General features: G+C 49.7%; 1 long non-coding RNA gene across 1 annotated transcript; it reads left to right on the top strand.

Moving 5' to 3' along the window:
* The first annotated feature begins 443 nt into the window (after positions 1-443).
* LOC139603279 (uncharacterized) lies at positions 444-12,324 on the top strand. The gene is made up of 3 exons (XR_011683640.1): positions 444-654; positions 10,593-10,635; positions 12,185-12,324. It is a non-coding gene; the product is annotated as an uncharacterized lncRNA (long non-coding RNA).
* The last annotated feature ends 2,519 nt before the right edge of the window (positions 12,325-14,843 follow it).

Raw genomic sequence — 14,843 nt, 5'->3', positions numbered from 1 at the left:
CATGAAAGGCTTTAAATAGAAACCAGCGTTTCTCCCTCGCGCTGCACACAATGCTTCCCTGACCCTTCGCCGACCTCAGCCTCAAATCTGGGGTTCACAGCCCCAGCCTTGAACCCGGCTCTGTTTTTTCATGTTTGGCCTCTCTATTTCCTGAGGTCAGGCAGCCCACCGCTCCATTAGCATGAAGCAACTCAGGGCTCATTTGCCAAAACTGACATCCTGGGAAAGTCCTGATGAATTTATGAATTAGAGGCTACAGATGCCAGTAAAAGAATTAAGGACTTATTTATTTATATACGTATTTATTATTATTATTATTATTTGCAGGAAATCGGCTGGGCTGCTGCTGTTTGCTTTTTCTGAAAAGCACCGCCAGCCTTGAACGCTGTGTCAGCAGCAGTTTTCTTTCAGAGAGGAAAAAACACTTTTTTTTTTTCTTCTTTTTCTAAGGTCTGTTCGGGGTTGGGGTTTTGGGGGGTTGGGGTTGTTTGGTTTGGGTTTTTTTATTATTATTTTTTTTTTATTTTTGGTTTTTAAAGGAAGGGCCTGAGGAAGAAAGTTGATGGAGCAGGAAGCTGAGGGAGCCACCCCGGCGGGGCGAGGCGCTCTCACCTTGTGGAACGCGGGGATTGCGACACCAGGAGCAGCGAAGAGGTAAAATTTATATCCCATAAATCACGTGTCAAGTGCCTGCGAGGAGAGGTCATTAAACAGATGTATGAGGCAAGAGGCAAAGTCCATCCATTTCAGAAGACGCTCCCAGTGTCAGCAGCTCTCCAGAAGTCTCGAGAGGCAGAGGGATCCAACCGGCAGGGCAGCAGCTTCCCTGATGCTCTCTCTTATTTATTTCCCCCTCCATTTATTTGGGAAATTGCAAATTTGATGGCATTTTCTTTACTGGAAGAAGTTCCCGGGCTTTGCTGTCCCCCTGTCGCAGCTGCCCGGTGCGGGGGCTGTGGAGGGGAGGGCAGAGGGTGGCACATCAAACAGCTCGGGAGGGATGGAGTGATGGATGGAGGCTGCCCTGTGATTAATAATCAAACCAAGAGCTTTTACTGGGCGTCATGTGCAAAATGTGGCTTTGGAAACATTTGTCTTCATCCCACAAACAACAAGTGGTGTTTCTTTCCCTTTCTTTGTTTCTCTCCCCCTCCTCTTCCCCCCCCTTTCCTCCCTTCCTCTCCCTCTTTTTGCTTTTCTTGCCCAGAATCGCTGATTAAAATCTTTTCCATGCTTTACCTGCTCCAAGTGGCTCCTGTTCTCGTTTGATTTATGCTTTGCTTATCTCAGGCTTCAGTGGAAAAATAATGACCAGATAATAAAGAGCACTAAGTAGCTTTCCAAGTGACATGGCATCCGCTGTGGGACTGGGCTCTGCAGGAGCAGGGAAGGAAACGCTGCGATGGCCTCGGGCCAAAGCAGAGGGAGGAAAACAGAGGATAACGGGAGGAAAACCACAACCCCGGGCCAGGGCTTCCTTAATGGGTGAAAGCTCGGGACACCCTCCAGTGGATGCCTCATCCCTGACCTGCTGAGGGGCAGGGCGCTTCACCCATGGATATGGTGATTTCCCCAGGGCTTTTGGCCAGGATTCCAGGGGCTGTCTGTCCTCCTAGGACAGGGGCTTCCCCCAGGCACACTCTTCAGGATGTTCCTTCCCACCTCCTCGTTTTCTCCTGGACAGACCCTGCCAGTGAGAGAGGAGGCCCCCAGCTCCAATCTGCAGCTGCTCTGGGGTGCCCAAACCCCTGTCCCTCCTGCAGCTCTGGCTCTTGCTGCTCCCAATGGGTCTGAAACAGCTCCAGACACACCAGGCTTCACCCACAGCAGCAGGGATCAGGCTGGGACCCACAGGCTGTCTGCAGGGTCACGGAGTCTCCCTGCTGCAGCTCTCCCCAGCCCTTTTCCCAGTGTCATCTGCTTAAGGAATTGCCATTAATTTCAGGGTAGGAAGGACCCATTGTTTACTCCAAGCTCGGGGAAAAGGGAATGGCTTTGTTGCCAAGGAACTATTTTTAATTGTGATGTGCATCCAGCACGGCCAGAGAGGTGGCTGCAGTGTGGGAATGGCAGGAAAAGCAGGATGGGAGGCTGTAGGGATAACAGCGTGGGTCATCACCCCATGCAAAACCTCCAGGTGCCTGCCCAGCAGCCACTGACACACAAGGGTGTTCCCTCAGCCTGGGAAGCAGCAGGAGCCTGTCCCTTCCAGTCCACATCCCCAACAAATCATCCCCAAAATGTGCTGCTCAGCTCAATTGCAAGAGAAGAAAAGACACAAACCAGCTCAGGCCTCGCAGTGTGAAATTATTGCCGAGCAGGGATCGCACGGGTCCCTCCTGGCTTTAAATAATCCCAAAAAATGAATGCTCTGCATTGCCTCCACAGGGCCAGGGCTGCCTGTGGGTGAGGCTGAGGGGGGAAAGGAGGGATGTGCCCATTTTTTGCCCCCTGTTCCTGGCTGGCAGCCAGCCCCTGACACCTCTGGTGGGGCCGGGCTCTATAAATACGTGTGCATGACAGATCTGGCAGCGCGTGTTCCTGTAAGTGATGTCATCTTTGGGGAGTTACTTAGCAACCATGGAAAATGTTTTGGAGGCTCTAATTTTTCAGTATGGCAAAGCCATATATTTATGCAGCTCGGCTAATCAGCTGGCTGGCGAGGCAGCCCCGATGAGCTCATTTTCTTCATCATTATTTTATGTGAATTGGGCTTTTAGCACTAAAGAGGCCACAAAGATTTAATTCAAAAATGTGATTGCTTTATGTTTCCAGGGTATCATTAACATGGCATCTACGCAAATAACCATGGTAACAAACTGGTAATTAGTACATATATGGCACTTATTATTAATACAGAAACAGGACAAGTTCCAAATCAGCACAGATTACAGTACATTATTACCATAGTAATTACCTGCAGTAACACACACAAATTGAACTAAATGGCCAATTGAACTAGAGTGAATGGCTTTTTATTCCAGTCCCTAAATAATGTGCATTCTTGGCTGAGTAGTTCAAGGTAAATAAAACTGTTTTTAATTTACTGCCAAGGGTTTTTTTTCTCCCCCTTTGGTGGGAAGGGCTGGGAATGGCAGGAGTCAAGAACTTTTTTTTTTTTTTTTTTTTTTGCTGTGCTTACAGTATAATTATTGTACAGGCTAAGCCACTCCTGATTCCCAGAGAAAGACAAAGAGGGGTAAAAGTTATTAGTTTATTTTATTAGTGGGTTTATTTCTCTAATTGCAGCCATGAAGTAATGTTCAGTGTATCTACAGGAGTCAATGCCAAATAAAGTAGGGTCCAAATCCAGTCTTTCAGTCCCTGGGTTTGGCTTTTTTTATTGAGAGGGAAGGAATATCTGCATTTGGAGTAGGTTAGAAAACTGAACTTTTTGGAGATGATCACATTTATTAAACTAATGAAAAAACAGGGGTTTGGCCTAACCCTTCCCCTATGGGTTTGAGGTATATAAAAGTACTGAACCCACAAACCCCGAGTCAAACCCAAGCAGCCAAATGCACTGGCTGGAGCCAGCAGTGCTGGGATGAAGCCAACCCCCAAAAATATCCAAATTTCTTCTTATTTTCTCCATTTTGCTGCATTTTATTAGTCCTAACCCAGACCAGGGAGGGATGGAAACCTTTTCTTTCTGAGATCCTGGAGATGCTGAACACCCTGGGCTCGGAGCAGCAGTGGCAGCAGACTCCCAGCCCTTTAAAGATTAAATCCATCCCTCCATCCTAAGCTTTTTTTCCTCTTTCTAAATGGAAATAACATTCAGGGAGACACTTTCAGCAGGAATCTCTGTCTGGCTTTTGTGTCTGCAGTTTGCAGACCTGGGAGCAGGAGCACACACTGCACTCACTCCTGTTCTGGGACACCCCATCCTGCAGGTGCATGGTTCAAGACCTCTTTTTTTTTTAATTTTTTTTCCTTTTTTTTTTTATTCTTTTTTTTAACCCAGCTTTACCTCCTGGAATGATTCTCCTGGGCTGTCTGGATGATGATGATTTTACCAGTCACCACTTTCTTGGGAGGGCTTTCTTCCAGCTGATTTTTTTCCCCTGTCCAAAGCCGCACCGAGCAAGTTCTCAGCATGCAGAAGTTCCTTGTTCCCCCCCAGAGGAGGTGCCTCCCCTCTCCCCAGCACCAGCAAGAGCAGAATGAAAATCCCAGCCATTCACAGGGGTGGTTTTAATTCACCCTTTGCTTTAGACAAGCATTAATATTTCCACTTGCTGTCGGGAATTCAGGCAGCACCATTCCTGGAGCAGCCCTGGGTTGGTGTCCATGCTTTGGGATGGAGACAGGCAGTCTGTGAGGGCTTCAGCAGCTGGCACAGCCCTGGATCTGCAGCAGGGTAAAGAGAAGGACCTTCCCCACCAGCAAAGCCCCTTTGCTGTGCTCCTCACCCATGTGCTTCTCCTGGAGAATTACAGTTCCTTTATCAGGTCCATCTCTCATTGTATTTTACCTTCCTCAATTCATAAGAAAATTATTATTTTAGCAGGCAGGCATTTAATTAAGTTTCACCGTGTTTGCTTTGGCTCTCGCAGCATGGAAAATCTCCTTTTAACAGCCATCCCTTGAGCGTGGCTTCTGATCAAGCCAAACTGCCTGGATGCAATCCCTTCCTCCTTCCAAACCCTCCCAGCCCTGCCAGGAGCACAAAAACCCCTCTGAGCAGGCAGCAGGAGCTCAGCCCTGCTTGGCATCGTGGCTGCTGCCCACTCCTCCCCTGCACCCCTGCCTGACTCACAAACTTCCCACTCCAAATTAACACCCATTAGGGCTTATTTCCATCACGCTCCTCCCACGCAGCCGCAGCTCTGCCTGGGTTCAAAACAGCCATGGAGCTCTGTTTGCAGGCTCAGTTTAGCCCAGGTTTGTTTCCTAGAGGGATGTTGCCCTCCTGAGAGCTGAAAGCGTCGTTTTTTATTGGGGTGGGAGCAAAGCAGCTGCCCCTGAGGAGCTGCTGGCTCCTGGGCTGGGTGGTTTCATCCAGCAAAGCTACAGAAGTTCAGCCCTAAGGAGTAAAAGGTGCTTTTTCCCTCTGCAGTGCCACGAGCAGCTCGTCTGTGTGAGGTAATTAAGAGCTGCTGTTGATGTTTTGGTTTAATTTAGGAAAATAAAAACCAAAACAAATTGGATTTGGGATCCTCAGGTGCCTGCCCTGCTCTGCTGCCAGCCCTCAGGATCTGGGACCCAGATCATGCTCTGCCTGCCCCCACCTGTGATGCAACATCTCCCAAAAAAACTCTTTGGGGGTCCTTAAAAATCCCCAAAAAGCCAAAGCAGGGATTGGTTTTCCCTGTCCCCTCCTGTGCCCTCCTCTCCCCTCCTCTCGTTGCTGTTTTGTTTTGCAGTTGCTGCTGTTGCCATGCCATCTCCTTTTGTTGCTATGGATTAATAGTGGTTTTTTTTACTTATTTTTATGTATGTCCTGGGAACATGATTGCTTAATTTGCCCTGCAGGTTTGTGGGCCTGACAGGCATTTCCACATCGCCACCTTATCTTAATCCAGTTCTGGGCTGCTTGCAGGATAAATACCTGCAGAAATTCCTGTTCCTGTGGAGGTCTGGGACAGGGATTTGTCCCAGCAAGTGGCCAGGGTGGGAGTGGTGGGGACTCACTGTTCCTACAGCCTCTGCTGGGCCCTCTCTGATGTCACAGGGCTGGTTTTCATCTAACCCAGGATAACCCCTCAGGAGCCACCAGGATCCTCCAAGCCTGGGTGGAAGGATGGGCTCCAGCTGTCTCTGATGGACCCCAAGGTGACAGAGCTGAGGGATTGCATAAAATATATTCATTTATTTCATTATCATGGATGTTGAATCAGGGTTTGGCCTCCAGCTCTTTTCTGTCCTTGGAAAATCCAGATCATTGGAGAGGGACCAGGAGTCCCCAGGGAGGATCTGAGCTGTGCCTTGGGAGAACCCTTAGTGCCTAGCATGGAATGGGGTGCTGGGAGTGAGGCTGTCACAAAAAAACCCCAAAAAACCAAAAAAACAAAAAACAAACCAAAACAAAAACCCCACCAGGATCAAGGTGTTTCCCAGCGGTTTGGGAGGTTGGTTTGTGCTGTGGAGGCAGAAGACTCAGCAGACCCCAGACATTTGTGTCCCACAGACCCCGAGGGCAGCTCCACCACTGCCCTGGCCACCCCTGCAGTGTCCCTTGTCCCCAGCCAGCCCAAGAGAAGGATTTGCATGAGGAAACCCCTGCAGATGTGGGGTTTGGCTGTGGGGAAGCACAGAGGAGGGATCAGGAGGGATCTGCTCCTGTCCAGCTCCCTGCTGGGACCATCCTGTGTAATTTTGTCAAGTCAAACCTTTCATTGCTCTGTGTCTCCATTCTCCCCACGTGAAACAGGGGGAAAAATCCACCCTTATGCCCCATTATTGAAAACTTCATGGAAGTGACTACTTCTTCTTCTCCTCCTTCTTCTTCTTCTCCTTCTTCTTCTTCTCCTTCTTCTTCTCCTCCTTCTTCTCCTTCTTCTCCTCCTTCTTCTTCTCCTTCTTCTTCTCCTCCTTCTTCTTCTCCTCCTTCTTCTTCTCCTTCTTCTTCTCCTCCTTCTTCTTCTCCTCCTTCTTCTTCTCCTTCTTCTCCTTCTTCTTCTCCTTCCTCTTCTTGTTCTTTTTCTTGTTCTTTTTCTTCTTCTTCTCCTTCTTCTTTTCTTTCTTCTCCTTCTTTTTCTTCTTCTTCTTCATCTTCTTCTACTTCTCATCCTTCTCCTTCTTCTTCTCCTTCTTCTTCTCCTTCTTCTTCTCCTTCTTCTTCTCCTCCTTCTCCTTCTCCTTCTCCTTCTCCCTATTATTTTTATTTTATTTTGTTTTGTTTTATTTTGTTTTATTTTTATTTTATTTTGTTTTATTTTTATTTTATTTTATTATTTTATTTTATGCCACTGGCTCACCACAGCCCTAATGAATAAGGACACAAGGACACAGGGATCAGCCTCTCCCCTCCAGCAATTAATTTTGCCTCCATTCTCCTGGGCCATCTCCCAAGCAGTGCTCAGACAAATTTGCCCCCAGAGCCGTGAGCCTTGGAGGTCCCTGCCTTGCACACATCAAAGGGGAGCTGGTGACATCATGGAGAGCACAGAAAACATCACCTCTGCCTGTCTGGGGTGGGGAAAAGCCAGCTCCTTGCAGATGCACAGCTGGTGGGGCTCTAAATGACACAAGGGCTGAGGAACATTCCAACCATAACATCCTGCAGCCTCCAGCCACCAGACAAGGCAGCTTTTATGAGGGTAGGAATGGATCTTTAATAAACTGGAGCTTTTTAACTTGTCAGAGGCTGCTGGGGAGGGGATCCACCGCAGGATGGGTCATTTTTGGCCAGGCTGTTGTGCTGGCTGTCCCTCGGCCACCCAGGTCCCCTGATGGGGAGGATCCTCACTCTGCTGGGCACCCTTCCAAGGCAGTGATTCACCTCCATGGGCATCTCACAGCATCTTCCCTCTGCTCCCGTGGGGATCCATCCTTGTCCTGTGAGGAGAGGGCTTGGGAGCACCTCTGAGCCCCTGGAAGTGTCCAAGGCCAGCCTGGATGGGGCTTGGAGCAACCTGGTCCAGCAGAAGGAGTCCCTGTCCATGACAGAGGGGTGGGAGAAGACCTTTAAGGTCATTTCCACCCCAAATTCTCTGATTCCATGGTGAGTGAAGCTAAAAATCCTCATGGATTTTAGCCTCATCAGGCTGGATGGGGCTTGGAGCAGCCTGGTCCAGCAGGTGTCCCTGTCCATGAAAAGGAGTGGGAGAAGACCTTTAAGGTCCTTTCCACCCCAAATTCCCTGATTCCACGGTGAGTGAGGCTAAAAATCCTCGTGGCACAGGAGCAAATCCATTCTTCCTGCCCTCATCAGTCCCTGTGTTTGCACAAACTGGGCTTTGGAGGAGGGGGAGTTCCATGAAAATAAATGTTTTCTGCAGTTCCAAAACCATCTTCCTCACTGCTGGGTGCGTTTATACGTGGAATCCTGCAGGGTTTGGGGCTTTACTGGTGGGGTTTTGTTTAAGGTTTTCTCTCTCACCCTGTTTTAAAGCAGCACCTGAGGGAAGGTGATGCTCAGAGGTTGCTCCACCACAGAGTAACAAACCTCTCCCTTTATTTATCCTTACTCAGAGGCTCCCAGCCCCCTCTGTTTGCTGTCATCAGCCCTGGAGGAGCCTTGGGGGCCAGCAGAGGAGTGACACCTGAGATTTGTCCTATTGATTACCCCGGCATGGGAGGAATCCAACACCGGGAGCAGACAAACGCCCGGGAGGGGAACAGGGCAATTGTCAGCTTTGCTTTGCAGCTTATAGGGTTTGGAAGATTTCCTTTTCCTTTCCCTATCTGGAGGCTGAGAGAAAGAGGTAAAACTTTCCTAAATTCCTCCTCGTTCCTCTGTTTGAAGTTCCCCAGTTAACGCCACACGCCAGAGAGAAAAACCCCCTCAAAATCCCCCCCCCTCTGCCTGCCAGCCACAAGTGAGGTCTCACATTATTGCCTCTGACAGCTCTCATTCCTCAGGCACTTTCTTTTTCCTTCCTCAAAGGAGGAGGGGGAAAAAATATCAAAGGTTTTCCAAACCTGAGCACCTTCTGAGACTGCAAAATGCAGCCCCATGTCGGGAGGGATGCTCTGAGCTGGGAGGCAGGAGGGAGGATGGATGCAATCCTTGGGAAGAGTTACATGTGTTTGCCATTTCTTTTGCCTTGGGCCCTTGGAAAACGTTTGTAGCTTTCAATTAATCTCATTAGTTTGGAAATAGATGGAGGGGCGGGAAATCAAAATAATTTCATGGGGAATTCTCTTGAATGACTGTTTAAGAACATGTAATTGAGAGAGGTGGTGGTGGGAAACATTTTAATGGTGCTGAAACCAGCGGAGGGGGGAGCAGTAGGGAACGTTCAGGAAAAGTCTCATGTGAGGGGCCTGTCAGGAGCTCTGGGGACAGGTTTAGGACCCTCAGCCGGGTCCCTGGGCTCTGAAAAGCCCTGGCAGAGCCCTGCTTGCCATCATCGAGTCAGCTTTTCGTGTCCTTCTGCTGCCCTCCCGAGCATGCAGGCGGGGAGGGGTCGCTGATCCCTGCAGTTGGCTCTGCCTGGCCCACTGACTGTCCCCAGGGTGCTGTGGTGGCACTCAGTGACACTGGGGTGCCTTGGAGGGTGGCCTGGCATGGGACAGGGTCTGGAGAAGGGACAGAGGCTGCCCATGCCCTCAGGGCACAGAAACCTCCCTGCCCTACAGAGCCACCCCAGCATCCCCCCAGAGAGCCCAGCACAGCCTGGGACAGGGGACAGGCTGAGCATCCACCCCACTCCTGATTCCTGCATCCCAATTAACCTTGGGGACAGGGAACAGGCTGAGCATCCACCCCATTCCTAATCCCTGCATCCCAAACACCCTGGGGACACAGGACAGGCTGAGCATCCACCCCACTTCCTAATCCCCGCATCCCAATTAACCTTGGGGATACGGGACAGGCTGAGCATCCACCCCTCTCCTAATCCCGGCATCCCAAACACTTTGGGAACATGGGACAGGCTGAGCATCCACCCCATTCCTAATTCCTGCATCCCAATTAACCTTGGGAACATGGGACAGGCTGAGCATCCACCCCACTCCTGATTCCCTGCATCCCAAACACCCTGGGGACATGGGACAGGCTGAGCATCCACCCCATTCCTAATTCCCTGAATCCCAATTAAGCAGAGAGGGAGGACAGTTCCCTGAAAGAATTGGGGTTTTTTTCCAGGAGCATCCTGTAGTGGAGACCCTGACAGCCAAAGCCACCCCCAACCCCACTCTGCCCCTATTCCACTCCTAATCCCTGCATCCCAATTAAGCAGAGAGGGAGGACTGTTCCCTGAAAGAATTGGGTTTTTTTTCCAGGAGCATCCTGTGCCAGAGACCCCAGCAGCCAAAGCACCCAAAACAGGTGTCCAAGGGGCAGGTTACCCCGTGCCAGTGTCACTACAGGACATGAAATAACATGAGCACACACTGCTGTCCTCAAGGCAGAAAAAGGGAAGTTTATTTTCTGACTCCAACATTTATAGGTTTCTAAAAGTGACAGCGGGTTGGAGGCTGACAGTGCCACCTCTCCAGTGACACCGGACAAACCAACAGCCCATCAAATTTCTCCTCTTCCACAAAAGAATGCAAAACAATGAGTTATTAGAGAAAGCTCGTTACAAGAATGAAAACATCAGAAGGTTTAGAAAGTCTTGACAAATGGGGGTGGCAGTGGCAGGGCTGTTGGGGGTGGAGGATGCTGTGAGGGGCACGTGGGGCCCAGCACGGAGCAGGAGCTTCACCCTGGGGCTGCCAGGGGAGATCCCCCTGGTGCTGGGTGCAGGGAGGCAGGGAGGCAGATCCTCCCCCACAGGGGCACCTCTGTGCTGCCAGTGGGTGGATTGTGCTCTGGAGGGTCTCAGGACTCTCACACTGCTCACAGTGACCCCAAGATGGGATAGAAATTCTCTTTTCCCGGCCTGGCACTTGAAGAAGGAGTCAGAGCTCTTCTATTCTCATGCTCAAGGTTGTTTATTGTTTCTTAGCTATAAAATTCTTTCTCCTGTCCAGCCAAGATCCATCCAGCAGGACAGTTCCAGGCACTCTGCCTGCCCCCAGGTCAGTGTTATCTTTTTATACTAAAAACTCCCTGTACAATGTTTACAATTCCTTCCCAATACCTATCACCTGTGTTAGACAGTGAGCTTCTACTCTAAACCAATCCCAAAGTGCCACCATCATAGCAGAAGATGGAGGCCAAGAAGAAGAAGAAAGAGAAAGGCTGGGCACGCCCAGATTCCTCCATCTTGCCCCCTGAACCCCCAATCCAAAAACCCCAAAAAATCTCTTTTTCTCCCAGCCCTCTCCATGCCCAACCCTTGGCTCAGGGCAGCCTTGGCTCCCATCCTGGAGCAGAAGAGCATTGCCCTGGGGCAGTTTGAGCACAGCCAGTGTGTGTCCAGCTCCTGCCCCCAAATACCCCCCCAGAGCATGAGGAGAGCTCAGTGCTGGCAGGGGGAATGGGCAGCCTGACCCAGTTTGTGAGTTTCTGTCAATAAAGCTGGCACTGCTCCCTCTCAGCTCTGTGAAATTGATGGGCCTGGAGCAGCTCCCAGAGAAGGGAATTTCTCAGTGCAGCATCCCCTGGCAGGAGGGAGCTGGATCTCCCTCGTGTGGCTGCTGCCCTGCTCATCTCCATGGGATGGAGTGGAGAGGAGACATCCCAGCCCAACCTTCAGCCTTGGAGCTGCTGGGTTTGCCCACCCAGCCTTGATTCCTTCTAGAAGCCTTTATCAGCCAAGGAGGAAACCCAAATCCTCTGGTACCCTGGGCTGGAAGGAGAGGGAGGCATGGAAAGGGAGGGAGAGCAGAGGAAAAACTTTGTCAAACAAACAAACAAACAAACCAACCAAAAAAAACAATAACGAAAAAAAGCAAAAAAAAAACCTAAAACACAAACAAACAAATAAAAAAAACCCACTCAGTCTCCATGGGGTGGAATAGAGAGGAGACATCCCAACCTTCAGCCTTGGAGCTGCTGGGTTTGGCCACCCAGCCTTGATTCCTTCTAGAAGCCTTTATCAGCCAAGGAGGAAACCCAAATCCTCTGGTACCCTGGGCTGGAAGGAGAGGGAGGCATGGAAAGGGAGGGAGAGCAGAGGAAAAACTTTGTCAAACAAACAAACAAACCAACCAAAAAAAACAATAACAAAAAAAAGCAAAAAAAACCCTAAAACACAAACAAACAAATAAAACCCCACTCAGTCTCCATGGGGTGGAATAGAGAGGAGACATCCCAACCTTCAGCCTTGGAGCTGCTGGTTTTGGCCACCCAGCTTTAATTGCTGCTAGAAGCCTTTATCAGCCAAGGAGGAAACACAAATCCTCTGGTACCCTGGGCTGGAAGGAGAGGGAGGCATGGAAAGGGAGGGAGAGCAGAGGAAAAACTTTGTCCAACAAACAAAAAAACCAAAAAAAACCCAAAACAACAAAAAAACCAAACAAAAAACAAAAACAAAACAAAACAAAAAAACAAACAAAAAACCCCAATAAGAAAAAAGCAAAAAAAAAAAAAAAACTAAAACAAACAAACAAACAAAAAAAGCAACTCAGTAGTTCAGAGCAAACTTTGTACTAGTTGAAGATTTGACCTTGTGTTCTCTCCTAGGAACAAACAAGAGCACAATGAGGATCATATTATTTTGCCTGAAATTTGGAGTGGATCAGACCCCTGCTGTTCCAAGCCCCTGCAATGCATGGCAATAAACAAGATGCATTTCCAGAGGATGAATTAAACACTGAGCCTGAGTTCTGACTGTGTTTGAGAGATGTTTATTTGTCCTTGCTGCCTCTCCATCAAGAGTTGCACAAGGACTTACTAAATTTTAACCCCACATTGTTCTTGGGTAAACAATGCCCTTTATCCAGCCTCAGGAGTGCTCAGAGCTGAGATAAGCTCAGGTTGGCTCTGCTCTCTGGAGCATTCAGCCTCTTGGAACCAGCTTCCCACAGACCCCAGGGCATCCACAGAATTCCCAACAGCCTCCAAACCCCTGGCAGCTTTCCTTCATTTTTGTGCCAAAAAGTTTTTTGAGAGAAGTGGAGCAACTTTTATCTCAACCCATCTCCTTATTTTGGAAAGAGAAACGGGGACAAACCATGAAAAATTAGTGATCAACTGTCCCAGGAGCTGTGACTGCCCACCAAGTCCCTGTCCCACGTGGAGCAGGGGGCTGGAATGAGGTGATCTTTAGGGTCCTTTCCAGCCTAAAGCATTCCATGGTTCCATTTGCCACTGTCCATCCTCCTCCCGAGTGGAAATAGTGAAGCTTTGAGAGCTTCCTCCACCCCAAGCCTCTCTGTCCCTCCCAGCATCACTGGTGAGCACAACACACACACAAAAAAGGCTCGAGGGGGGTGAATTTCACTGCAGACTTTCTGTCTGCTGCCACTTCCAGAGCCTGCACAGCCTCGTGCTTTTGGACCATCTGCTGGCATCCATGGGATGGGGGCTCAGGGCTGCACAGCCATCAGCATCCAAGCAGGCAGAGCAGCCTGGAGTGAAGCATTTCTGGGGGAAAAAAATTGTTTTGTTCTGCTCAGGAGGGAAAAGCTGAGTGCAAGAGGTGTGAAAACCAGCCCAGCTCCCCCTGCCTTTCCCCCCTCCCTGCTTCCAGGGGTGTTTTGTGGTGTTTCCCCCACTTTGGGGGGGGATGTAGCCACAGGATGGGAGATGCTGAATGTGACTCTCCCAAAAGAAGGATCTGTGCCTTGTAGAAACATTTCTGAACTCGTGTTTGTTCCCTCTCCTGGGTCTGGGCAGAATGTCAAAGCCTGCTCTGAGCTGGAAATATTTTAAGACTAGCACTCACTGGAGACTGAAACAATGGCAATTCTTCAGCTACTGAGGCTTTTATAAAAGGGCTTTTGACACAGAGGCTGCTTAGGGTTGGGGGTTTTTTTCTTCTTTTTTTTTGTTGGTTTTTCTCCCAGAAAGCACTGTGCTAGTGTCCTGTGTGTGCTCATGCACACACTTTTGAGTGTGCAAAATAATCCCCGTGCTTCCAGGGAGGCCAAAGGTGGGAATGCCCAGGAGGTGCCTCCAGCCCTGCTCCAGTGAGGAGGAGGAGCTCACACGGGATCCAGGCAGCGATGCAGGAAGAAAAAGACATTTTAGAGTAAATGTCAGCTTTTGCGTTTCTGGGTTTGGGGCTTTTTTTAAACATGTGGGTGGGACTTTTAATGCCCAGATGAAGCCGAGATGGTTTCAGTCTCCAGGGCTTATCCAGAAGATTCACACAAACACTATGGAAAGTGTCTCTTTGCTCAGGGAGGATGAAATTTGACACTGCAGAGATTTTAACCCGGTGTTCCAGCGAGGAGCCTCGGTGGTTAGCGTGTCATATCTGATAAAGGCTAATCAGCCCTCCTTCAGGCACCATTCCATTCTTATTTCCATCTGCTCCCCATGCAGATTGTGTTGTCCATGATATGGACTCACATGCAGGGAAACCACTGCAGGTCCTGCTCGGGAATCTGAGGATCAAGGGTGGAGAAGGACACGATGGATCCCCCAGCCAGAACCCCTGAAAACAGCCCAGGTACTCCCAAACCAGAACCCCTGAAAACAGCCCAGGTACCTCCCAAAAAAGAGCCCTTGAAAACAGTTCCCAAACCAGAACCCCTGAAAACAGCCCAGGTACCTCCCAAAAAAGAACCCCTGAAAACAGCCCAGGCACTTCCCAAACCAGAACCCCTGAAAACAGCCCAGACAGCTCCTGTGCAAACCAGAACCCCTGAAAACAGCCCAGGTACTCCCAAACCAGAACCCCTGAAAGCAGCTCCCAAACCAGAACCCCTGAAAACAGCCCAGGCACTTCCCAAAAAAGAACCCTTGAAAGCAGCTCCCGTGCAAACCAGAACCCCTGAAAACAGCTCCCAAACCAGAACCCCTGAAAACAGCCCAGGTACCTCCCAAGAAAGAACCCTTGAAAGCAGCTCCCAAACCAGAACCCCTGAAAGCAGCTCCCAAACCAGAACCCCTGAAAACAGCCCAGGCACTTCCCAAAAAAGAACCCTTGAAAGCAGCTCCCAAACCAGAACCCCTGAAAGCAGCCCAGGTACCTCCCAAGAAAGAACCCTTGAAAGCAGCTCCCAGTCCAGAATCCCTTAAAAACAGCCCAGGCAGCTCCCAAACCAGAATCCTTGAAAACAGCTCCCAAACCAGAACCCCTTAAAACAGCCCAGACAGCTCCTGTGCAAACCAGAACCCCTGAAAGCAGCTCCCAAACCAGAATCCTTGAAAACAGCCCAGGCACCTCCCAAAC

The sequence above is a fragment of the Agelaius tricolor genome, unplaced genomic scaffold (assembly GCF_023055355.1).
Source record: "Agelaius tricolor isolate 1412-34295 unplaced genomic scaffold, bAgeTri1.0.p SCAF_38, whole genome shotgun sequence".
NCBI lineage: Eukaryota > Metazoa > Chordata > Aves > Passeriformes > Icteridae > Agelaius > Agelaius tricolor.
The sequence above is the reverse complement of the archived record's forward strand: the minus strand, read 5'-3'. Positions and strand labels throughout refer to the sequence as shown.